This window comes from Rhinatrema bivittatum, chromosome 1, assembly GCF_901001135.1.
Source record: "Rhinatrema bivittatum chromosome 1, aRhiBiv1.1, whole genome shotgun sequence".
Lineage (NCBI taxonomy): Eukaryota > Metazoa > Chordata > Amphibia > Gymnophiona > Rhinatrematidae > Rhinatrema > Rhinatrema bivittatum.
The window spans coordinates 230,042,732-230,066,352 of NC_042615.1; the positions used below are offsets into that span (position 1 = coordinate 230,042,732).

Sequence of the window (23,621 nt, forward strand, 5' to 3'; positions counted from 1 at the left end):
TCTCTGTGTCAATTGAAATTTTAGAGTACATATTTATTTAGAATATAAATATATATACATTTATGAAGTAATTTGTTGTAAAGTCCTGATGATAATTAAACTATATAGTAAATATATCATCCAGAAAAGAAAAATCATAAACAATTACAATTAAGACTATACCAAAATTAAAATTAGAATAAAGACAATGCCAATGACCTCAGAAAGAATATTTTGTGGTAAGGATCAACGTTTTGTATTTGTTCCTGGAATGTATAACAAAAGTCCAATGCCACACCCTGCCATACAATATGGAAGTCAGTCATAGAAAATGACCGCATACTGTGTTGTCCCTCAGCATGCCCTCTGATATAATCTCTAAATTTTCATCCTAAATTTTGGGGATGTACATTCATTTCAAACAAATGTGTTTCCTGAACAAAATCAGACCATTTTTGGTTTGTTTCATTAAAACCTGCATGAAATCTATAATGGTTCCAAAATAATCTGAAAATGTTCATTTTTATTCATTTTGAATATACTGTGCGCTATTTGCAAATCATGAATGCTATTTTCCAAAACAAATAAAAACAAACAGAAACCCTGAAACAAAATTCTGTCAAAAAATGCAGCGAATCATATTGAATATTTTGATCTTACACATCCCTACTAAATTTCTGGTGGCTTCTCCTTATGGTGAGGCTTTCCTATTGTTTGGCAAAATGTTATCTTTTCTTCCCATCAAGAGATAGAATAAGTTTAATTCTTGGCATGGAATTTCCTTTTTTGATTCTGCAGTGTTTGGTTTCTCCCAACATTACTGTTATGGGCGTAATTTTTATGTTTACTTTTGTACTATGAGGTCAAGATTCAAAACTGAACATTTAAATGGATAACTTGTTAGTTAGATAACTTGTGAGTTATTCATCTAAATGGCTTTGAACATTGACCTCAATTTATTTTATTAATAGATTATCAAGCCGCATTTTTTTTTACTCTAAAGTAATATCTACTCTCTCCATATATTAGTCCAGGGGGAATTCCGCGCTACTGCAGAGCGCAGAATTTTCTCAGAATTCCCCTCCCGTGCAGCTGTACAGATTCTGCGCAGAATTTGGCAGGTCCCTGTGTGTTGCAAGTGAAGACGGTCCTGCTCACAGTAAAGAAGATGTGAGCCCCAGCGTGCAGCGAGCAGAAGCCATCCTGCTCGCAACGAAGATGGAACAGCCCCAGCATGCCACGAGTGGAGGCCATTCTGCCTGTGGCAAAGATGACGTAGGCCCAGGCATGCCACGACCCTGGGCCATCCCGCTCATGGCAAAGATGGAGCAAGCCCCGGTGAGATTGAGTCTGTGTTTGTGTGTATGAAAGACTGCGAGCCTGGGGCTTTGAGAGAGAGAGCATGTATGAAGGTGCGTGGATTTTGGTACCAAAGAGAGGGAGCCTATGTGAGGAGATTGTGAAGGAGTGTGTATATGTGTGAGAGATTGGGAGCTGGAATGTGTATAAAAAGGGATTGTGTGTATGTGAGGGTGTTTCTTTATGAGAGAGGGACCCTGTGTGAGGGTGCGTGTATGTGTAAGAAAGAGAGCCTGTTTGAAGGGATGTATATGTGAGAGAGAGCCTGTGTGAAGGGGTGTGTGTGTGTGTGAGAGAGAGAGAGAGAGAGAGAGCCTATGTGTAGGGGAGTGTGAGTGAGAGAGGTAGCCAGTGTGCAGGGGTTTTAAGAGAGAGCCAAAGGTAGCATGTGTGAAAGTGTATGCATGAGAGAGAAAGGGAGCCTGTATGAGGGTGCGTGTGTGTATGTGTGCACGAGAGAGAGAGAGAGAGAGAGGGGAGTCTGTATTAGGGTGTATGTGTGTGTGTGTGTGTGTGTGTGAATGCATGAGAGAGAAAGAGAAGGAACCTATATAACGGGATGTGTGTGTGTGTGTTTGTGTGTGTGTGTGTGCAAGAGAAATAGAGGGCGCCTTTATGAGAGTGTGTAAGTGTATGTATGCACGCGCACGAGGAGAGGGAGTCTGTATGAGGGTGTTTTTTGTGTGTATGTGCATGAGAAGGATCCTGTAAGAGGGGGTGTGTGCGTGTGAGAGAGAGAGAGAAAGAGAGCATGTGTGTGTGTGTGTGTGTGTGTGTGTGTGTGAAAGAGTGAGAGGGACAGAGGGAGCCTCTGTGAGGGGCAATACTGAGAGAGGGGTCAAACTCTGGGACTGGCAATAGAGTGGAAGGGGTTGAGCCTAGAGGGGGAGGGGAGAGATAGAGGCAAATGGAGGAGTTGGGGCCTGAGAGAGCAAAGTAAATGGAGACTAGCCAAAAGAGCAGGGAGAGAGAGTGAAAGAGACAATCTTTCAGTGAACTTCTAGGGCAATTATGCTCAAAATATTTAAAACTCTGCATCTTTAAGTAATAACTGTTTTTCTGTATTTCATTTTAAAATAATTACTTAAAGATTGTCATGCATATTGTATTATTTAGACCAATATTATGCATGCAGAAGTTTTCAGAATTTTAAGGTTTTGTGAGCAGAATTTTAATTTTTTTTTTGTTTGTGTAGAATTTCTCCAGGAGTAATATATGTTCTAGTTATAATTGAACCCAAAGGTTCTCTCTTCCTTGTGGTAGAAAGTACTACAAACATTTACTACTGAACATTCATGTGTTTCATGCCAGTATGAAAAGTTATTGTGAGGGTTCAAATTAAATGCAGACATGAACATGAGGAACTCTTGCTCTTCCTGATGCCAGGCTGGGTCCAGATATTTCTAGAACTGTATTTCATATCAACCTCCCCTAATGCAAATAATCTACCTTATAAATGGGCCCTGACCGACGGCCCGCAAATGCGCAGTAGAGCACAGCTCTACTGCGCATGTGCGGGCAAGGACGTCGGTCTCGGCCAGCGTCAGAAAAAAAAAATGGCGGCGGCGGTGGCGTCGGGTGGCAGCGGCGGCGGGTGGCAGCGGCAAAAATGGCGGCGGCGGCGTCGGGTGGCAGCGGCAGCGGCGGCGGGTGGCAGCGGCAAAAATGGCGGCGGCGGGTGGCAGCGGCGGCGGGAATCGGCGGCGGCGTCGGGTGGCAGCGGCCGTGGCGAACGATGACGAGGAGCGGCGGCAGCGGTGGCCAGTAGCGAGGGAGGGAGGAGAGAGAGAGAGAGGGAGGGACGGACTGAGTGAGAGGGAGGGAGGGACTGAGAGGGAGGGAGGGATTGAGTGAGGGGAGGGAGGGACTGAGGGAGGGGGAGGGAGAGGGAGGGACTGAGTGAGAGGGAGGGACTGAGAGGGAGGGAGGTAGGGGGTGGGGAAGAGGGAGGGGAGGGGGAGAATGAGGGAGAGGTGAGAGACAGGGATGTGAGTAAGTGGAAGGGTAAGAAGTTTTGGAGCAGAGAAAAAGGGAGTGGAGGAGGGCTGAGGGAGAGGGGATGGGATTGAGAGAGGGTGGGGGGTGACTGAGGGAAGGGGAGAGAGGTGGGAGTGACTGAGGGAAGGGGAGGGAGGTGAGAGTGAGGGGAAGGAGGCAGTGGGAGACAGAGAGTGAGTAAGACTGAGGGGTGGGAAGGGGGTGAGTGACTGGGGGGAATGAGGGAGAAAAAGTGTAGGAGGGTGCTGCGAAAATGGACCGAAAACAAAAATGTAATGTAGCCCGTTGTGACGGGCTTAACGGCTTGTTTATATTATAACAGGATTTATGACTGCATGCTGGGAAGAAGGGGGTGAGGGGTATTAATCTCTATTATTCCATTGGTTCACTGAATAATGACAATTGAATGACAGCGTGCTATAACTGCTGCCCCTCATTGTTATCTTACATTTTTTTCAGTACATAATTTATTCACCCCAATCATAATGTACACTATTATTGAATTTATTAACGTGAAAGATAGTGTGATTATTGTCCCTCTCCTATCACTAACATGACTCATTGGCATCTTATAACATTGTAGGAAAGACATAAACAATGTAGCCCTCTACACTGACATATGAAAACCTGTGAGGTATTTATGCATTTCTGTTATCCTCATGTTTCTTATGCTGTTCTGAGTACAGAGACCAAGTCAATGATCTTTTCTGATTTTACTCTTAAACAAAATTAGTCTTCAGCAAAATCCCTACAGTATATATGTGGCTCTCCAGGTACAAGGTATCACTATGCCCAGCTTTCTTACGACTCACAGAGGAATTTTCTTGAAACAGGTGCCAGGTAAAGCAATTTGCTGGCATCATTAGCCTGAATCAGCAAGGTAACCTGAAATTCTACTTCAGCATTGTACTGGAATGGTGCGCCTCCATAACCGTATTGTGATGTGGATGAAGTTCAAAAATAGCATGTGATTTGCTCTGCTTTTTATGGCAGGGAATAAAATGTAGGTTGACCTGAAACACTTCCTTCGAGGAAGAAGAGGGAAACTGTGACCTACACAATCGTTAAACTGAATTGTGTTGCTGCAAAGTTTTATGGTGAATATTGTTACAGCAGAATGGCCTCTCTAACAGCTAAGCAATCACAAACCTGCGGAACAACTAAATGTTTTAGATTTTCCAGGATCACCAACAACAAATCATTGTGGGGTCTTTTTTTCTTTCATTTATCAAGTGTTAATCAATCATCCTGCTGTAAATTCTTGAAAGAATTTTGTTTTAGCCTTCACATTCTTTCACTAGGGTCAGTTTTCATCTTACTTCCCAGATTAATGACTTTCCATTCTGATTTTAGTTTCATAACAGATGAATAAAGGCCTCTGGTATTGAGGATTTGAGAAGTAAACATATATACTGTTAGCTTTAGAAGAGATATAGTCACATATTTATTGGACTTTATGGAGTAATGGGGAAAAGCCAGTTAAAAGTATGTTGAATCCTGAATTAGAGGTTTAGGAAATAAAAAATGCACTTCTCATTTTATTCCACTTTAATACTTTACCTTAAAAGAGTTGTTTCAAGTTAGAAATATAAACTTCAAAAAGGGGTCATTCTTTTTTTATTTTTGGTCAAAATAAAGTAATTCAGTAAATCTTATCAATCGATGCTCATAACAAAAAGTAGTTATCATGAATCTTTTCTTTTTGATAACTTAAATGCCATCATTTATAGAAACTTTTCTGTAAGCAATAACCTAGCAATTAGAATGTGGTTCTAAATACCTAAATAAAGCAGTTGAGTAAGCAATATAGTTTCCTTCACTTGCTTGTTGTCCATAGTCTAATCTAGCCTGTCTCTTCCCATCCACTCCCAAAGACATACACTGACATTAAGGGGGTCATTCTCTAATGTTTTTCGCGTGCGATAGCTAGCTCGGGGCGGAGTTGGCCCCGGAAGAGGAGGAGTCCGGGTTGCACAGGGGGCCGACGCTGCGGACACATCGCTGGCGGCGAAAGGTAAGATTCCTTATCGCCGCCAGTTTCGCTGCCGGCTATCGCAGGACCGCCCCCCGCTTCCCCCCCCCCCCCCCCACCACCCATTACCGCCGGATTTTCTAAGGTCTGTGACCTTAGAGAATCCAGGCCTAAATTGTTAACTTTTCTTTTCTCTTCCTAGTTTGTATATGATATTGCTTTCTCAACCCTTGCCTCCTATTTTTCAATCACTCATTTCCTTATCTGCCCTCGTGGAAAATCACTCAGACCCACTGATCTTTTGCACATCTGAAGCTCTGTCAATTGTGCAACCTAATCTGTATTCAAAGACCCCCCCACCTCCCCCCTCCCTACACACACAAAGCACACCTTATCTTTCCCATTCCTTCTGCTGTTAAAGCACATAGGGCTACATTTTCTAAATTCTAGTCAGTACTTACGTATACTGATGTCAAGCCTCACAAAGCAAATGTTCTAAATTGCTATTGAGTGCATCCAAATTAAGTTATACAAATAATTTGAGCTGCATGAATAAGAAGGCATGTTGGAGGTATGGTTTTCAATTTGGCTGCATGAAGGAAGCTTAACAAAATTTCACGTGTTAATGTCATCATCATCATGGTTGTTTATGCATGTGAATCTGCACCAGGACTTTGAACAGGTGAGTCTGGAGCACAATCTCCTTGATATGTTTGTAGTGGTTTGTTTGGTAGAAAGTGATGGCTTTTTATTTAGTTTTTCCTGAAGATTTACTGCCAGAAAATATTTTCTAATGTGTTAGTTTGGAGAAATGTGAGGCAGAGACAGAGAAAATATTCTCCAGTAAATGTTCATAGAGCTAGGATTACATTTTTTAAATTTGACTAATGAGGAAGTGTTCATGAGTTATCGATTTGAGAATTTAAAATCTCCATTGGGAGCTAAAGGAGAATTTCAAACATCTCAAATATATAAATAATGTACAAGCAACAAGCATTTTTCAGTGGAAAAGAATTTCTAAAGCAAGAGGTCATGGTATGAGGCTAAAAGTGAATAATAAACTCAAGAGTAACAGAAGAAAATATTTCTTCATAGAAAGAGTAGTGGATGCTTGGACCAGTCTTCTATTAGAAGTAGTAGAGGAAAAACAACACCAGACTTTAAAAGAGCATGAGATAGGTGCATAAAATCTTAAGTTACTGGGAGGTGAAGGTAAATATGTATATCTTGTAGTCTGCAATATACAACCAGAAAGGGAAATGGGCAAATTAGATGAACATTGTGGTCTTTATCTGTCAAAATATTTTGAGTTTCTATGATTTGGAGGGTTCAATGTAGAAAATCTATGCATTGTCTATGGTTTTAAAAATCAAAACAGCTTTACCCACTGGTAGTTTTCAAACTTTTGTTGGTGACCTCAATATCATGGCCCAGCCCAGACCTATGGTAGCAGCAGGAATAGTGGGAGTCAGCGACTAGTGCTCCCATTGCTCTCCTCAGGTCAACATGGACATTTGCAGAACTAGAAAGTACTTCCACTTCTTTCCTTCACTGCACTGGCTCTGCCTTTTCATGGCAGGAAACAAACTGCCAACTTCCTGCCACTGCCTCCTCGCTACTGAGACTCTACCGCTGCCTTCAGCCTCACTCAGTGTCCTTAATGTCCCCAGTGCTGGCTTAAGGCCCTGCATCTGGCTCCCACCACCTTGGATCAGTCCCTGTTGTACCTGGGGCTTTGATCATACAGCTGGCCACCAATGTGAGCAACTTTTTATGCTTATTTACAGTGCATAGCAAGTATTATCAGTTCACTCACTGTGCTCTGTTTGTGACAAAAGTGACTGGCTGGTCTAATTCATTTTAAAACATTTCTAACCCACCCTTCTTATATTCAGGGTACAACATAATAGGGATGTGAATCGTTTTTGAACGATTAAAATTATCGTCAGATAATGTTAAAATCGTCCTAAATCGTCAGAGTGCACGATACAATACAAGTGCCCCCGATTTATCGTCATAAATCATCCTAAATCATTAAATAGGGCATGGGAATTATTTGGGGGAGGGCAGGAAAACCGGCACACCAAAACAACCCCTAAATGCACCCCGACCCTTTAAAACCAATTCCTTACCCTCTCCCACCCTCCCGAACCCCCCCAAAATGTTAAATTACCTGGTGGTCCAATGGGGGGTTCCCGGCACGATCTCCCGCTCTCGGGCCATCGGCGCCATTTTGGCTGCCACTAATTAAAATGGCGCCGATGGCCCGATAAAAAAAAACCCACCTGACCCTTTAAATCGACCACCCTCCTGACCCCCCCCCCCCCCCCCAAACCTTTTAACATTACCTGGTGGTCCAGGGGGGCTGATGAGTAAAGATGGCCGGCCATCCAGTGCTCCTACCATGTGACAGGGGCCGGCCAATGGCACGGATACCCTGTCACATGGTAAGGGCAAAGGGGCATCGGCACCATTTATTTTTAGCGCAGCTGATGCCTGGGAACAGGAAATCGTCCCCCGAGGCCCCCCTGGACCACCAGGTAATGTTAAAAGGTTTTGGGGGGGTCGGGAGGGTGGGGAAGGCTAAGGGGGGTTGATATAAAGGGTCGGGTGGGGTTTTTTTTTAGCAGCGCGGGCATCTCTAAAAAACAAATTAGCGATGTGAATTGGAATCGGAAACGATTCCAATTCACATATCTTAACGATCAGATTTCCCCCCCCCCCCCCAGCCGAACCTGATCATTAAGATGATCTGGCACATGATTCACATCTCTACAATATAACATCCACAGTTAGATTCATCAAACTATCACATGTGATAGGAAGAGGGGCATGTTTTATGGTAATAGCTTATTTATTGCAAAGTGCACTCCATAGTAAGTACCAAAATTGTTATAATTCCTACCTATAACCACTTAGGGGGGGAGGAGAGAGAGAGAGAGAGAGAGCATTTAACCAGCGTCCAGACTCCGAGTAGACGCCTTGCAACGAGGTTCTTTGAATGCTAGTTGCCTTCCGGACTCTGCTGGTTCCTGGTTCCGTTCCCGTTCCTGCTTCAGAGACTTCTTGATTGTCTTCCTGGTTCTCGACCCCGGCCTGCTTCAGTACTTTGTCTGCCTACCGCCTCCCTCGACCCCAGTCTGCTTCAGCACTCTGCCAGCTTGCCGCCAGCCATGACCCCAGTCTGCTTCAGCACTCTGCCAGCTTGCCGCCAGCCATGACCCCGGTCTGCTTCAGCACTCTGCCAGCTTGCCGCCAGCCACGACCCTGGTCTGCTTCAGTGTTCTGCCAGCTTGCCGCCAGCCACGACCTCGGTTTGTTCAGAACTCTGTGTACTGGCTGCCGGGCCTGCTCTTGGCCCGCTTCCGAACTCTGTTTGCCTATTACCTGTCTTGACCCGGTCCGGCCTCAGTACACTATTGGCTAGCGGCCTGTCTGCCCCTGGCCTGCATCTGAACTGCTGGTTGATCTCTACCTAACCTGGGCCTGCTTCTGCCATACCCTCTGCGGCCCACCTTCAGCCTAACTCCCAAGGGCCCGGATACCTACGGGCTCCTCCCGGGGGGATTCTAGGTCCCGGGTGAAGCCCTGCCAGACCCATAGACTCCGCCTCCCGGTCTGCTTAGGAAGCCTCCTTGCAGCCCGGCCCAAGGGTCCACTGTATCACTACCACAGTAATCACAACAGTAGTTACACAATGTTATGTTCCATATTAGGAGATACCACCCACGAAAAAGATCTAGGCATCAAAGTGGATAATACATTGAAATTGTTGGCTCACTGTGCTATGGCAGTCAAAAAAGCAAACAGAATGTTAGGAATTATTAGGAAGGGAATGGTGAATAAAACGGAAAATGTCATAATGTCTCTATATCGCTCCATGGTAAGACCGCACCTTTGAGCACTATGCACAAATCTCATTGCCACATCTCAAAAAAAGATATAGTTGCATTGGAGAAGGTACAGAGAAGGGTGACCAAAATGATAAAGGGGATATAACTGCTCCCCTATAAGGAAAGACTAAAGAGGTTAGGGCTGTTCAGCTTGTAGAAGAAACGACTGAGGGGGGATATGATAGAGGTCTTTAAATTCATGAGAGGTCTAGAATGGGTAAATGTGAATTTCAGATAATAGAAGGACTAGGGGGGCACTCCATGAAGTTAGCATGTAGCACATTTAAAACTAATCGGAAAAAGTTATTTTTCACTCAATGCACAATTAAACTCTGGAATTTGTTGTCAGGGGATGTGATTAGTACAGTTAGTGTAGCTGGGTTTAAAAAAGGTTTGGATAAGTTCTTGGAGGAGAAGTCTATTACCTGCTATTAATCAAGTTGACTTAGAAAATAGCCACTGCTATTACTAGCATCAGTAGTGTGAGATAGGCTTAGTTTTTGGGTACTTGCTAGGGGTGTGCATTTGTTTGCAACGTATTGGCAATCTGCAACTTATATGCCATATTCGTTGTATTCATGGGGGTCACGAAACGTATGGTGAACCCCCCCCCCCCCCCCGAATACAACGTATCACTAACGAATAAACCCCCACCCTCCTGACCCCCCCAAGACTTGCCAAAAGTCCCTGCTGGTCCAGTGGGGGTCCTGGAGCGATCTCCTGCACTCGGTCCATCGGCTGCCGGTATTTAAAATGGCGCCGATAGCCTTTGCCCTTACTATGTCACAGGGGCTACCGGTGCCATTGGTCGGTCCCTGTCACATGGTAGGAGCACAAGATGGCGCCAGCCGTCCATTGCGCCTACCATGTGACAGGGGCTCAGCAATGGCACTGGTAGCCCCTGTGACATAGTAAGGGCAAAGGCTATCGGCGCCATTTTGAATACAGGCAGCTGACAGCCCGAGTGCAGGAGATCACTCCAGGACCCCCACTGGACCACCAGGGACTTTTGGCAAGTCTTGGGGGGTCAGGAGGGTGGTGGGTTGTAGTTAATTAAATTTAAAGGGTTGGGATGGGTTTTGGGGGGGGGAAACGAATACATATGTAACTAATGAACGGATCAGGGTCCCCCGAGAACAGATGCAATGGATTTGGGTCCCGATGGATACGAATACCGAATGGGACGAATCCGTCCCTGCTGCACATCCCTAGTACTTGCCAAGTACTTGTAGCCTGGATTGGCCACTGTTGGAAACAGGATGCTGGGCTTAATGGACCCTTGGTCTGACCCAGTATGGCAATTTCTTATGTTCTTATGAAATGGGGCAAGTGAAGTAGGACCAATGGTCAATAAGATTGGAGGGTATGGAGACTATGAAGAAAGTATAGGGGTCTGTGCAGGGCCCGTGAAACACCTATGAGGAGAAAGCATGCAAGAGGCCAATGAAGAATACTGATATAACTTCTTCTTCTTATATTCTTATTTAGATATTAGTCAACATTAGATACCTTTCAACCTTTTCTCTTTAAAAGTATTTGTAACTGTCAAGGACTGATACTTTGTATGAATTTTTATTTCCTTCAGCAATGAAGACAGTCTCTAAAGGATGATATCCTGATAAGTATTTCTTTTTCTCTATTTTTTTTTTTTTTTCCTTTTGGCGGTGCTTCTTCCCATTAGAAGGGCCTGGCCGGAGTGACGATCCGATGTCGCGCTCACTCCAATGATTGCAGCGGCGCTTCCTGTCAGGAGGGTCTGGCCAGACTGGCGATGCAGAGATTCAGCCCCCCCCCCCCCCCCCCCCCCCCCCCCCCCCCGCGCAGGTGACAGGTCCGGTGTCTCCCTGCCTGGCTCCCTTCATTAAGAGTCTCCGGCGCCTTACTTTTCTTGCGGCCTTTGCGCTGCTCCCTTGGTTTCACCTGACGCGGCTGTCGGTCCTGCACTGGTTCCTTCTTTCACAGCTGCCTGGCTGCCAGCCTCCCTCCTATAGCTGCCGGTATAACCCAGCTTTCTCTGAGGCACCAGCTTCTTTTTCTTTCTCACTTTCCTTTTCCTGCTTGTGAGGTCTGGGTGATTTGATGTCTGATGAATTTCACTAGGCCTTTCACGCATTGTGGTCGGTCTCTTGTGGCTTGGCAGATCAGGGAAATAGCTGCGATCTGCTCTTCAGCGCTATTCTTGCTTCTTTTCTTTTAATTCATTCTGTTATCCCTGTCTGTACTGTTTTCTTATGTCTTGGGGTGGGTGGGTTTCGCCATCACTCATTCTTATCCTTTTCCAATTGGACAGGCTACATTTTTCCTGCAGTTGCTTATTTTTCTTTTATATGCTTCCTTCACTGATCTCTATTGTCGCTTATTTTTCTTTTTACAGATTTCTTCTCATCTGCTTCTTAGCCTTTGGCGCTATGTTGTAGCCTCATGGAGTGCTATTTTCAGCCTTTGCCCTGCTGAACTTGGGCCTCATCAACTTTGGGCCTTCCTGGATGTTGCTGCTTCCTAAAGCTTCAGGATCAGGTAAGTGTTAACTCTATTTTTTTTTATAGGGTACCCCCTTTACATAGCATTAGAGAACTCATTTATCAATAGTCTGCATAGATTACCAAATGCGTACTTAAGTGGGCCTATAGAGATTTTTGCTAGTATTTTATAAACCATGCAGCAGGGTCAGCATAGTTTATAAAATACCAGGTTTTTCTCAGTACGTGCATATATTTACGCATTGCATATTTGCATACTTTGCCCATTTTACAAAATTACACCATATATTTTATGCACATAATGGGGTCAATTTTAAGACCCACGCGCGCGCATCCATGTGTGCATGAGTCCCGGCGCATGCACATGGACGCCCCGCTTTTATAACATGTGCGAGCCGGTGCGTGCATGTTATAAAATCTGATGGCTGTGCACATATATGTGTCAATTTTTTAAATCCACTTGCACATATGCGGGGGGCCCGGGACTCGCGTGCGCAGGGGGGGAATTTTAGCAATATATGCGCAGTGACGCAATTGGGCCTCCCCCAGTTCCCTCCCAGTCCGCTCCAATTAAGGAACGGACTGGGAGGGAAATTTCCTATCCCTAACCCTACCCTTCCTACCTCATCCCCTCTCCTCTCCGACTCCTAACCTAACTCTACCTATCCCTAATTTTTTTATTTTAATTGTTACTGCTCCCCTGGATTTCTGTGCTTTCTTTTCCAAGGCTTCAAAAGCCGGTGTCCAGTTCCTAGCCAACAAGCTTTCTGCATTACATCCTTTCTGCCTTTTTCCAACTTATCACCCCATTTATCTTTCATGTGTTGGGCCATCTGGTCCATCAATCTCTGTATTCTGGCTCCTGTCCATCCATTTTTATACCTGAAAAAGTTGTGCCACTCTTTAGAAGCCTTTGCTTAAACCTTTACTACTATCTATCCATTGACCTGCCTCAATGTTTTACTTTTCATTTATATAGTAGTGTCCCAGCCATTCACAGTCTTAGAGGTTTTTTTCCCCCTGTACAGTCCTTCCTTCACCCTTGACTGTGTGTTTTGTTTTCTCTGTTTCAATATTCTCATAGGCAAACAGACATCTCTGAGCTGCAAACTGGAGAAGGAAGGCAGAATTTGATGGGATAGAAAATGGGAATAGACAGCTGTTCTCGACAATCTTTGGCTGCATGAACCAATCAAATCCTGCTTTTATTTATTTAGCTTTCATTGATACAATGCACAATAAAAATGAGATCAGTGGAGATAATTTTGTATGAGTACAGGCTCCAGTGATATCAATTGCACCCTCTGGTTTACAATTTCCTGCCTGCATATGTGCCATCGATGAGGTGAATTATTGTAAACGTGTTCAAAGGGAAATGAAAGTACCAATTAGCTTAGATTCACTTTTGCATTATTTCTTAGACAACCTTTACTCTAATTATTAGCTCTACTGTGCAATTTTGTTAGCATCATAGCCTCATACTGCATTGAATCAGGAGCTTGTAAGTCAGTACACTGTCAGTGGCAATGCAGCCACAATGCACAGGGTTTATACAAACAGACTTTACTGCCTTCCTCATAGCAAATGGATGAAAATAAAATGTGGAAATGTTTATTTTTATCTAAAAGGGTTTTTTTTTTCTAAAAGCTGTGGAGGGAATATTCCATTTAAACAGTAAGTGCTTTTAGAGATGAAGGGAGTTTCTTCTTTTTAATCTAGTATCTTATTTAATGTGCCCTTCAAAGATTATATTCTTTTGTTACTTTAAGGAACTAGCCCAGACTTATTAAAATTACTGGAGATTCTTGCTAATAAAGTTCAAAGGGGGGTAAGTTTAGAAGTAACATTAGAAAATATGTCTTCCCTGAAAGGATGGTGTAAGCATAGAACAGTCTTTCAGTGGAAGTGATAGAGACATAGGGCCTCATTTTCTAAAGTATCGCAGGCCTGCGATACTTTAGAGAATGAGGGGCGGGGGGGCGGGCCTGCGAAAAGGACCTCACCTTTTCGTTGTCCACGGCGTCTTCACGGTGTCGGTGACGCCCCGACTCCTCCTCTTCCGAACTCCTCAAAAGAGGATGAGCCAATCCCAAGGCAGCAATGTTTACAAGTGATGCCTGACAGGAAATCATCATGGATTTGGACTTATTATTATATACCAGAACATAAGAACTTGCCATACTGGGTCAGACCGAGGGCCCATCAAGCTCAGTATCCTGTTTCCAACAGAGGCCACTCCAGGTCATAAATACCTGGCAAGAACTCAAAAAGTAAATAGATCCCATGCTGTTAGCACACAGTGATAACTAGTGGCTATTTCTTAAGTCTACCAGGTGACTGCAGTATTAAAACTAAGCAGCAGTATACTATGTATAAGGTATAAGACTGCTATCCATGAAGAAAGGAGGGCTTCTGCCTGGGAAGATCACCCCTCATAGCCTACATGTACTAGCAGTGTTATGCTAGGTTGGAGCCAGTCTTTGCTTCAGGTGCCAGTGGCAGAGCTTCTCCCAGCAGTGACACAATTCCACTCTTCTTCCAGCACCTATCAGTGCTGTTACATCATCAGGTACACCCAGCCAGGTCCCAAAACCTGATTAGAGGGTTACAGGCAATGACTGGAGTATATTGCATGGAGCACAATCATTAGCAGACTGTAATGAACTATGTTCTGAATCAAGAATTGATTTGCTAACCCTAGATGTCCATTAAAGGTCCCCGCTCAGAGCCTCTCCTCTGCATAACACCTCTGTAAACAAGTAATAGAATGACAACAGCAACAGTAGACACTGTGCCACAGAATAGCAACTTTCAGACAGGGCAGGGCAGAGCAGGGCTTGCAATAATGCTATGCTTTCACAACTGTCAGTGCAAGTAATGCCTTTTCCGCTTTACAGATGTGACTCCGACTTGCCTGTCACTATGACTCTCATAGATAGGTGTAGGGTTTTGTATTTTTGAGCACTCCCTTTGTATTAACTCTGCTTTTTGGTAGGAGGCTTCTTTGGGCTATAGATGACCCATGAGCAGGCTCAGAAATGAATGAGAAGGAGAGATAGAAGGAAGAGTAGAAGGCCTTTGCCATCCCCAAGGTGGAACTGACCGAGGTTATGATTTTTGCTTGGAGCCAGTTCCCTGACAAAAGGGATTCCCCCTGTATCTGGATGGGATGGACTTTGATTCTTTTTGCCTCTGCTAAGAGATTGAAGCAAAGGGGGAAAGAAAGCTTTGAGATTTTTGGACATTCCAGCAAGAGCTGTTGGAGTGAGTTGACTCTAGAAGACCAGTTTTGGATTATATAGTTAGAGCTTTTTATACTTATTGGATGTTGAAGATTCATTTTTTTCAATAAGGAATATTATGTCACCTTTTCCCAGCAGTTTTGATGCTGGAATTAGAAGAGAGATATCCTACCCTCCAAGGGCAAGGATTTTTGGACATGGATGCTGGTGCAAAGGAGAAAAGATCTGTAAGGAGGAGATGTATAGAGATCATGGCTTTTCTGACATTGATTTTATGAAGCTATTTTTGATCTTTTCAATTCTTGCCTGGATTTTGATTTTTAAACTGATGAAAATATTTTCTTTGAATACCACACTGGACTCAGAGACTTATTTTTTACTGGACTTAGTAGCGAGTGCAAAGTGTATAGTTGATTTTCTCTTTATTTTTCTTCATGTCTCCTTTATTCCTCCTAAGAATCCCCATGGCACAGAAGTTCAGACCAGTTGGATTGGGACTGGACTTCGATGACCATAGCATGTCTTTGCCAAGGGCCCAGGAAGTTGATTCCCCCCACCCCCACCCCCACCAGAGGAACCCCGGCATCATAGCACCCTGGATACAGTCAACCAACCAAACTGGGATACCACTACAAAAAGTGGCGTTCAAACAGGGACCCATTGTTGGGAATGCTGTAGAGACTACTGAAAGAGAACCTGACAAGTGCAATACATATTCTGTTAGTCATAGGAACAGCACTGGTGTCAGACACACCCACACTTTATCTCAAGATGTGGCAGCACCAAAAGTGGTACCCCTTCACCATTCATGTTTTACTCAATCCAACAGCAGCATCAGTAAACAGCAGAGTTTTCAGTGTAGTTTTGCCTCAACATATGTCAGTGCAAATAACACTTCTCCAACATTAAACAAGCAGAAAAGTAAATGCTGGTGAACAAAGGCTTTTCCAGTTTCCCATGTTAAATGTCTTAAAACAACAAGTTTTTTTTTTTTAAATGACATTGGGCTAAGCTTGTGTGAATGAGTGAGTGAGTGAGTGACTGGCTGAGTGTACAAGGGAAGGTCAAAGATACAGGTTTAACCCAGAGCCAATCAATGATTTAGCAACCACGTCTGCCAACCACTGGTGAAGGTGAGACTAATAAGTGAGCCCACTGACCACTGACAGGTCTACAAGGTTTCCAGCACAAGAAACGTAACTGAAATCATAGGGGTTGAGCTATTTTGTTTTGTTTTCTCTCAAACTGAGCATAGCCACATATTTAAAATGAACAAATAAGGGGATAATGAGCTCATTCCACCCCCCCCCCCTCCCCAATCACAAACCCATGAACCATGGAGTAATATTTTCTTGGTTAAACCACTGTACAAAATTTTGTGCTATAGGGAACTATGGTGTTAAGGGACTAGTGCACCAATCTAGTATACTAACCTCCTTAGAAACGCTCCCAACCCTATTGGACCTACTTTCCATCCCCAGCTTCCCATCCAATCATCCACAATACTGATCCCCACCACAACTCGATCACCAGTGCTGCTGCCCCCCAAGAAGGATTTCACCACTGACCTACAACCTTCCACCCTTGCCAAAAGAGGCCCTAATCTCCTTATCACTCATGTTACTAAAAGAGCATTGCTTCATACTTTAGTTCCGCATGTGATCAATAGAGATCTTAGTATTAGTAGTATTTCGCTAACACTCCATTAAGAGTATATATCAGAATTTCAAGGCTCACAATTTTATGTGATTTCATTCCATTTATAAAATGGTGCCATCTCACACTGTGACCCCACATGTCCATGTGCTGCATATCAGCTTGATGAATGAGGTGAAAAAAAATCACATTTCAAACCTTCCAAACTTAGGGCTGGATTTTCTAATGTCGCGCACCTCTCTGAATCCTACGGTAATGGGGGCGGGGGTGAAGCAGGGGGCGGGTCTGCGAAAGCCGGCAGCGATTTGCACCACCACGGTGATATCGTTGCCGGCTTTCGCACGTGTGAAAGGTGGTGCTATTGGGCGCAATACAGGCGGCGATAAGGGGTCTTACCTTTTCGCTGCCTGCGAAGTTTCCGCCACGTCCGCCCCAACGACGTCCCGACTCCTCCTCTTCCAGTGCCAACTCTGCCCCGACACCGCCCCTATCTAGCTATCACAAGCGAAATGTCCCTTTTCGCATGCAATAGGGATAGAAAATGGCCCCCTGAATGTGGCTTTGCGAATCAGCCACCTAATGACTTCAGTCTTCTCTAGATGAATACCTTGTAGATAAATATACTTGTAAATGGTTAAATGAACTATTTGTATAATTGATATGTTGTAAATGATCTGCTGTTTATTTTTTTTTTTAATGTGTTACATGTGCCCTGCTACACCCAGGATTCTGTGAAGAATAAAACATTTGTCCTAAGCTGACCTTTCTGGTCAACAAATTAAAATAAAGAAATACATTTGCATATTTCTGGAACCTATTTGCAAATCTTCATTATGCATTTTAATTAAGGGATCAAAGTTTGATGATCTATCTCATATAGTACCACAGGAGTTTAATCAGTATTACCACAGACCTTGCTTTGGGTTAATCTGTGTTCAGAGGAGACCCAAACCAGTGTTGAAGAGGAGTCTTATTAAACCCACACAAGTTTCCAAACAGCTAAATCCCATAGCAACCAGACTATGGAACGTTCAAGAGCACCACAATCTTTGACATGCAATAATTTATATGAGCCCATATTTACTACTAGCTGCAATGTGTCATCAATATTTAATTAGCTAGTATGTGTTTTTCCTAATTGCTCATAATTCATGAATAGCCCTTAGAAAAATTAAAGCTGCTATTACATCATAATAAAGGTCAAACAGGAGATTCAGAAATAGTCAACATTCTACAAACAGAAAAGGTATATGGCAAAATGCTACGAGAGTAATTTCTGCTATCTTGTTCAGATTTTTCAGATCTGAAGTATTTAAGATCATTGCAAAATTTCTCTCATGATTCATTTTTGAAAGGTTCTTCTCAAAATCTTCAGTTTTACATACAGATGTAAAAGCTTGCCTGTAATGATCAGGTACCTTACTCATATTTGCTGATTCTGCTTAATAATTCCAATTTGGACAGATTTTATCATCTCTTCTTTGAGAATAGATCATATGGATAGGGTTGCAGGCTAATTTTTGAATAGCCAACATGGCTTTAACTACACCTTTTTCAGTAATAAGCTGTGTGATAGGTTACATTTCATGCATTCTCAAATGCCTGTTTTGAAGCTCCTGGAGCACCAGCCTGAATGAAACAGAGACAGAGAGAGAATCTAGCCATGATGCCCTAACACTAGATTAAGTATTTATATCTCTATGGGAGGCCCACCTAGTAACTCGAGATGAGGTTTAGGTATTAGTGTAGGGGATAGAGGCCACTTTGACAGTGCTCTCTTGTGAAGATTTGATGACCCTCGGAGTGAGGAAACTCACTCAAACATGATATTTGTGCAATGTTCTCTCAGCTTGATGTTACCCAGGTGTATACCTACACCCTACGCCGACTACCAAGACATCTTCTCCAAACAACAACCCGACATCTTGCCCCCACTCCGGAAGTTCAACTGCCCAATCGAACTACTACCCAGCAGCATACCTCCCAAGGGCATAACTTACCCGCTCTCACTTCCAGAGACCCAGGCTATGTCTGCCTATATCAAGGAAAACCTAGCCAAAGATTTCATTAGACCCTCTACATCCCCAGCTGGCGCTGGGTTCTTTTTTGTGAAAAATAAGGATGGCATCTTAAGGCCATGTATTGACTACCGAGGCCTGAATGCTGTCACCCACAAAGAGTTGTACCCATTGCCGCTCATCAGTGAGCTGTTCAATCAGCTTCAAGGGGCTAGAATCTTTACCAAGTTGGACCTACATGGGGCCTATAATTTGGTCCGCATTCAACCTGAGAATATATGGAAAACCGTGTTTAATATGCGGGATGGGCACTAGGAGTATATAGTAATGCCTTTTGGGCTATATAATGCCCCTGCCATCTTCCAGAGAATGATGAATGAGATCTTCCGAGACCTCCTATACTCTGTCGTAGTCTATTTGGATGACATCTTGATCATTTCCAAAGATCTGGAATCCCATCGTTCTCATGCCCAGACCATTCTTCAGAGACTTAGGGATCACCATCTCTATGCCAAACTTGAAAAATGCCTTTTTGAACAGTCTACTCTCCCATTCCTGTGTTACAATATTTCCAGCCAAGTATTCACTATGGACCCGAACAAGCTTCAAGGTATTCATGACTGGCCTCAGCCAGTTGGTCTACAGTCCTTACAAAAATTCTTAGGATTCAAGAACTATTACTGTCACTTTATCACAGACTACTCCATGCTGGCAGCTCCACCCACCGCCATGACTAAGAAGGGATGTGACCACCAGGAGTGGAGTCCCAAAGCCCAGTCTGCATTCCAGGCACTAAAGGAGGCCTTCCGTACTGGCCCATGTCTCTGCCATCCATACCCGAACCGCCCCTTCATTGATGAGGTTGCTGCATCTGCCATTGGCGCCGGGGCAGTCCTCAGTCAATACTCCATTAAGGGAACCTTGTTCCGTGCTCATTCTACTCCCACAGGTTTTCACCTGCAGAACACAACTATATCATTGGGAACTGTGAACTCCTGGCTGTGAAGTTGGCTCTCAAAGAGTGACATCCCTGGCTTGAGGGGGCCCAGCACAAGTTCACCATCTACACCGATCATAAGAATTTAGAACATCTGAAAGAGGCTCAACTACTGAAGGCAAGACAGGCCCACTGGCTCTTTTCTTCACATGGTTCAACTTTGAAATACGCTACCGCCCAGCTGAGAAAAATCTCCGCACTGACGCACTCTCATGCTCCGGAGAGCTGGAAGATACCCCCGAAATTCCAGCTCAGATCATTCATTAGGGGTGTGCATTCGGATTGACCGCATTAGTAAAATGCTACTCATATTTTTTTTTAACTTAAAAAATTGATTCGACATAAACGATCGGATTTCCCACATATCCAACATAGATATGTTGGATATGTGGGAAATCGCGATTGTTGAGCCAAAATAAAAATATAAACCCCCTCACCCTCCTTAATCCCCCCCCCCCCCCCCGACTTACCACAACTCCCTGGTGATCGAGCGAGGAGTGAGGACGTCATTTCTGCAATCCTTGGTGAGAAGCATGTGACGTCGGCGGCACGTCGAGTGACGCCGGCGTCACGTGATTCCCGGCGAGTTCGCGCCGGACGGCTCGTTCGGCCCAAAAAGAACTTTTGGCCAGCTTGGGGGGGCCTCCTGACCCCCCCCAAGCTGGCCAAAAGTTCTTTTTGGGCCGAACGAGCCGTCCGGCGCGAACTCGCCGGGAATCACGTGACGCCGGCGTCACTCGACGTGCCGCCGACGTCACATGCTTCTCGCCAAGGATTGCAGAAATGACGTCCTCACTCCTCGCTCGATCACCAGGGAGTTGTGGTAAGTCTGGGGGGGGGGATTAAGGAGGGTGAGGGGGTTTAAATTTTTTTTTTGCACATATGTACATATACCCAACTCATTGGATTTTTTTTATGTCCATATTGGCCGCAAGTGGGACCCCCTTTCGGACATAAGAAATATGAACATAAAATTTTGCTCTGCACATCCCTGTCATTCATCCCGACTGCATCTCCATCGCAGTTACTACCACCATGCCTGCTGGTAAGACGGTGGTGCCTTGCTGCCTCTGAGAGGAAGTGCTTCATTGGGCCCATGACTCCTGTCTCACTGGCCATCCCGGCCAGGCCCAAACCCTCGGGATGCTCCGCAGACACTACTGGTGGGCTACTATGACAAAAGACTCCCGAAACTACGTAGACTCTTGTCCTGTCTGCGCTCAATAAAAGCCACCTATTGGACATCCATGGGGGCTTCTTCAGCCCCTTCCAGCACCCACAGAACCCTAGACTTCATTGTGGAGTTGACCCCCTCCAAGGGGCACACCGTAATATGCGTCATAATAGACCGTTTCTCCAAAATGGCCCATTTTGTGCCTTTACCTGGCCTATTGTCGGCTCTTGAACTTGCCCAACTCTCCCTGAATCATGTCTTCCATCTCCACGGATTGCCGCAAGAGATCGTCTCAGACCGTGGCCCTCAGTTCGCGGCAAAGTACTGGAGATCTCTCTGCAGAAAATTCAATATTACGTTGAACTTAACTTCTGCCTACCATCCACAGGCTACCGGCCAGGCTGAGAGAACCAATCGCTTCCTGAAGGCCTTCCTACGGTCCTACGTTAATGACCAACAAGACAATTGGGTCAATCTTGTCCCATGGGTAGAGTTGTCACACAACACCCATGTCGCATCCACCACTGGGACCTCTCCATTTGTGGTGGTTTTTGGTCGGCAGCCCTACCTGCCTCTTCCATTCCCACTCAGCGTGCCATCTCCTGTAGTGCAGTCCATGGCCCAGACCATCAGCTGGCTATGGGACCAGGTTAAAGTGTGCCTCTGTCAAGCAGCTGATCATGCCAAACGGGTGATGGACACCCACCGTTGGGCTGCCCCAGTATTTTTGCCGGGACAGAAGGTCTGGCTCAGCATGTAGCACATCCGCCTCTGGCTGCCCTCTCAATGATTGGCCCCAAAGTATGTTGACCATTTCCCATCTTACGCCAAGTTGGGGCTGTAACGTACCAGCTAAAGCTACCAGTAAGTCTTGGAATTCACAATACATTCCATATATCCATGATCAAAACCTTAGTTTTGTCCTGGCCATCTTCGAGACCGCCACCACCCACTCAGCTCTCGGCTGAACCTGTGGCCACCCTCCAGGTCCAGTAGGTCCTGGACATTCGCCGCCAAAGAGGACATTGGGAGTACCTCCTGACATGGGAGGGCTTCGGACCAGAAGAGAACTTGTGTTGATGGAAATCTCCTGCGAGCTTTCCATCAACAGCACCCAGAGAAGCCTAGACCGGTAAGGGGGAGGCCTAGAAAGGGGGGAAATGTTGCACGTCCCGGCCACGCCTGTGCCATGACCGGCCCTGCTCACCTCGGGCTCCACTCCACGGGCTTGGCTTCGTTCCGTCCTCCCCAGCACCAGCAGCCAGCTCTCGGCATCCCCAGCGCCTACCCCGCACGCCTCCGTCATCACAGGCCTCTCAGTGAAGCTCCCGCAGGGGCTCCGTGTCCTCAGCCCTGCCCCTAGGTGAGCGCGCAGCCAGCGCTCCCTCATTTAAAGGGCCCAGGGCAGGAACCTCAGGCCGGACACCTCCTGATGACATCACGTAAGCGTCCTATATAAGGTGATGGCCTTCCCTCAGTTCCTTGCCTTGGCAAATGTGTGAAGCTAGTTGCTGTCCTGTGTTCCTGCATTCCTTGTTCCTGTGCATGTTCCAGTGTTCTGCGTTCCTTGTTCCAGTGCTTGTTCCAGTGTTCCTGCTTTCCTGTGTTCCTGTGTCTTCCAGTGCTCCTGTGTTCCTGTGGTCCTTCCTGTGTTCCAGCATCTGTTCCTGTTTCCTGTTCCACATTCCACTACCCAGGTTGTACCTTCTCGGACTGATACACGATACTGACCTTGGCTTGCCTCTGACCACGTTTGGACCGCTGCCTGGAACTGACCTCTGCTTGCTACTGACCACGTTCGGACTGATACCTGGAACTGGCCTTTGCTTTGGCTGACCACTCTCGGACGGATACCCTGGCTTTAACCCTTGTGCTCCATATGGACACTCTCCTTGCTTCTCCTGTGGCCACCAGGCCTGCCTGTTCTGACGCTACCCGCGGCCTTCTACAAGCTAGACCACTAGGCACTGCCTATCCTGACCGGAGGACCTTCAGTTCCTGTTCCGTTCCAGTGGTCTCCGGTATTCTCTGTTCCGGTCTAGCTTATCTGTTCTCCTCTTGGCGCGCCCCTTTGCTCTTGGTGGGCACACCTCTCCACTACCTCTACGGGAGACCCTCAGAGGCCCACCTAAGCCTAGGTGGTCCAGGAATCCAAGAGCTAAACTCACGGAGCCCCCGGACTGTTATTGGTGGAGCTCCAACTAGCCTGTCTCTTCGTGTGCTCTGCCTCCTGGTGGCAGGCGCCCTCTGGGAACCCTCAGAGGGCTGTACCAATTCTGCGCCAGGCCAAGGGTCAACCTCCAGTACAACAGGAAGTGACTGTAATTGGAAATCCACTGTGGTGCTATGGATTAAGTTTGTTGTGCCATTTACCCTTCAGAATCATCTCCAGTAAAGACTTTATTTTGGACACTAAAATTTAAAGTGTCCAGTGTTTTGTTTGGCACACCCAGCACCCAGTGAAGGTAACTTACTCTTCTCACTATGGACAATGAAAGTTAAAGTGCCCCCTAGCACTCTGGATATTAAAAGGAAAACCTTTCCCCCCACTCAACAAAGAATTCAGGCCCTGGGGATAAAAGATTGTGTTCAAGCTAGCCTGAGGTTCTACCCCCGAAGAGACCGTAAAAATCTTTTATGGCCCCATCGGAATGTAGTAAGCTCCCCAGGATGGGGTGACATCTCACCTAAGCTTGGCCAAAATCCATCACAGCGATTTCCTCTCTATGCTTTCTTTGAGGCCAGGATATTAATATAGACTCTGCTGAAGGAAAGGATAGTGATCTATCTACAATCTGGTGGGTTGTTCAACCTGAGGCAGCATGGATTCACTAGGGGAAGGTCCAGTCAGAC

General features: G+C 45.4%; 1 long non-coding RNA gene across 1 annotated transcript; it reads left to right on the forward strand.

Annotated features, from left to right (window-relative positions):
* Positions 1-994: 994 nt before the first annotated feature.
* On the forward strand, positions 995-17,280 carry LOC115086047. The gene is made up of 3 exons (XR_003855038.1): positions 995-1,317; positions 11,576-11,718; positions 12,766-17,280. It is a non-coding gene; the product is annotated as an uncharacterized LOC115086047 (long non-coding RNA).
* The last annotated feature ends 6,341 nt before the right edge of the window (positions 17,281-23,621 follow it).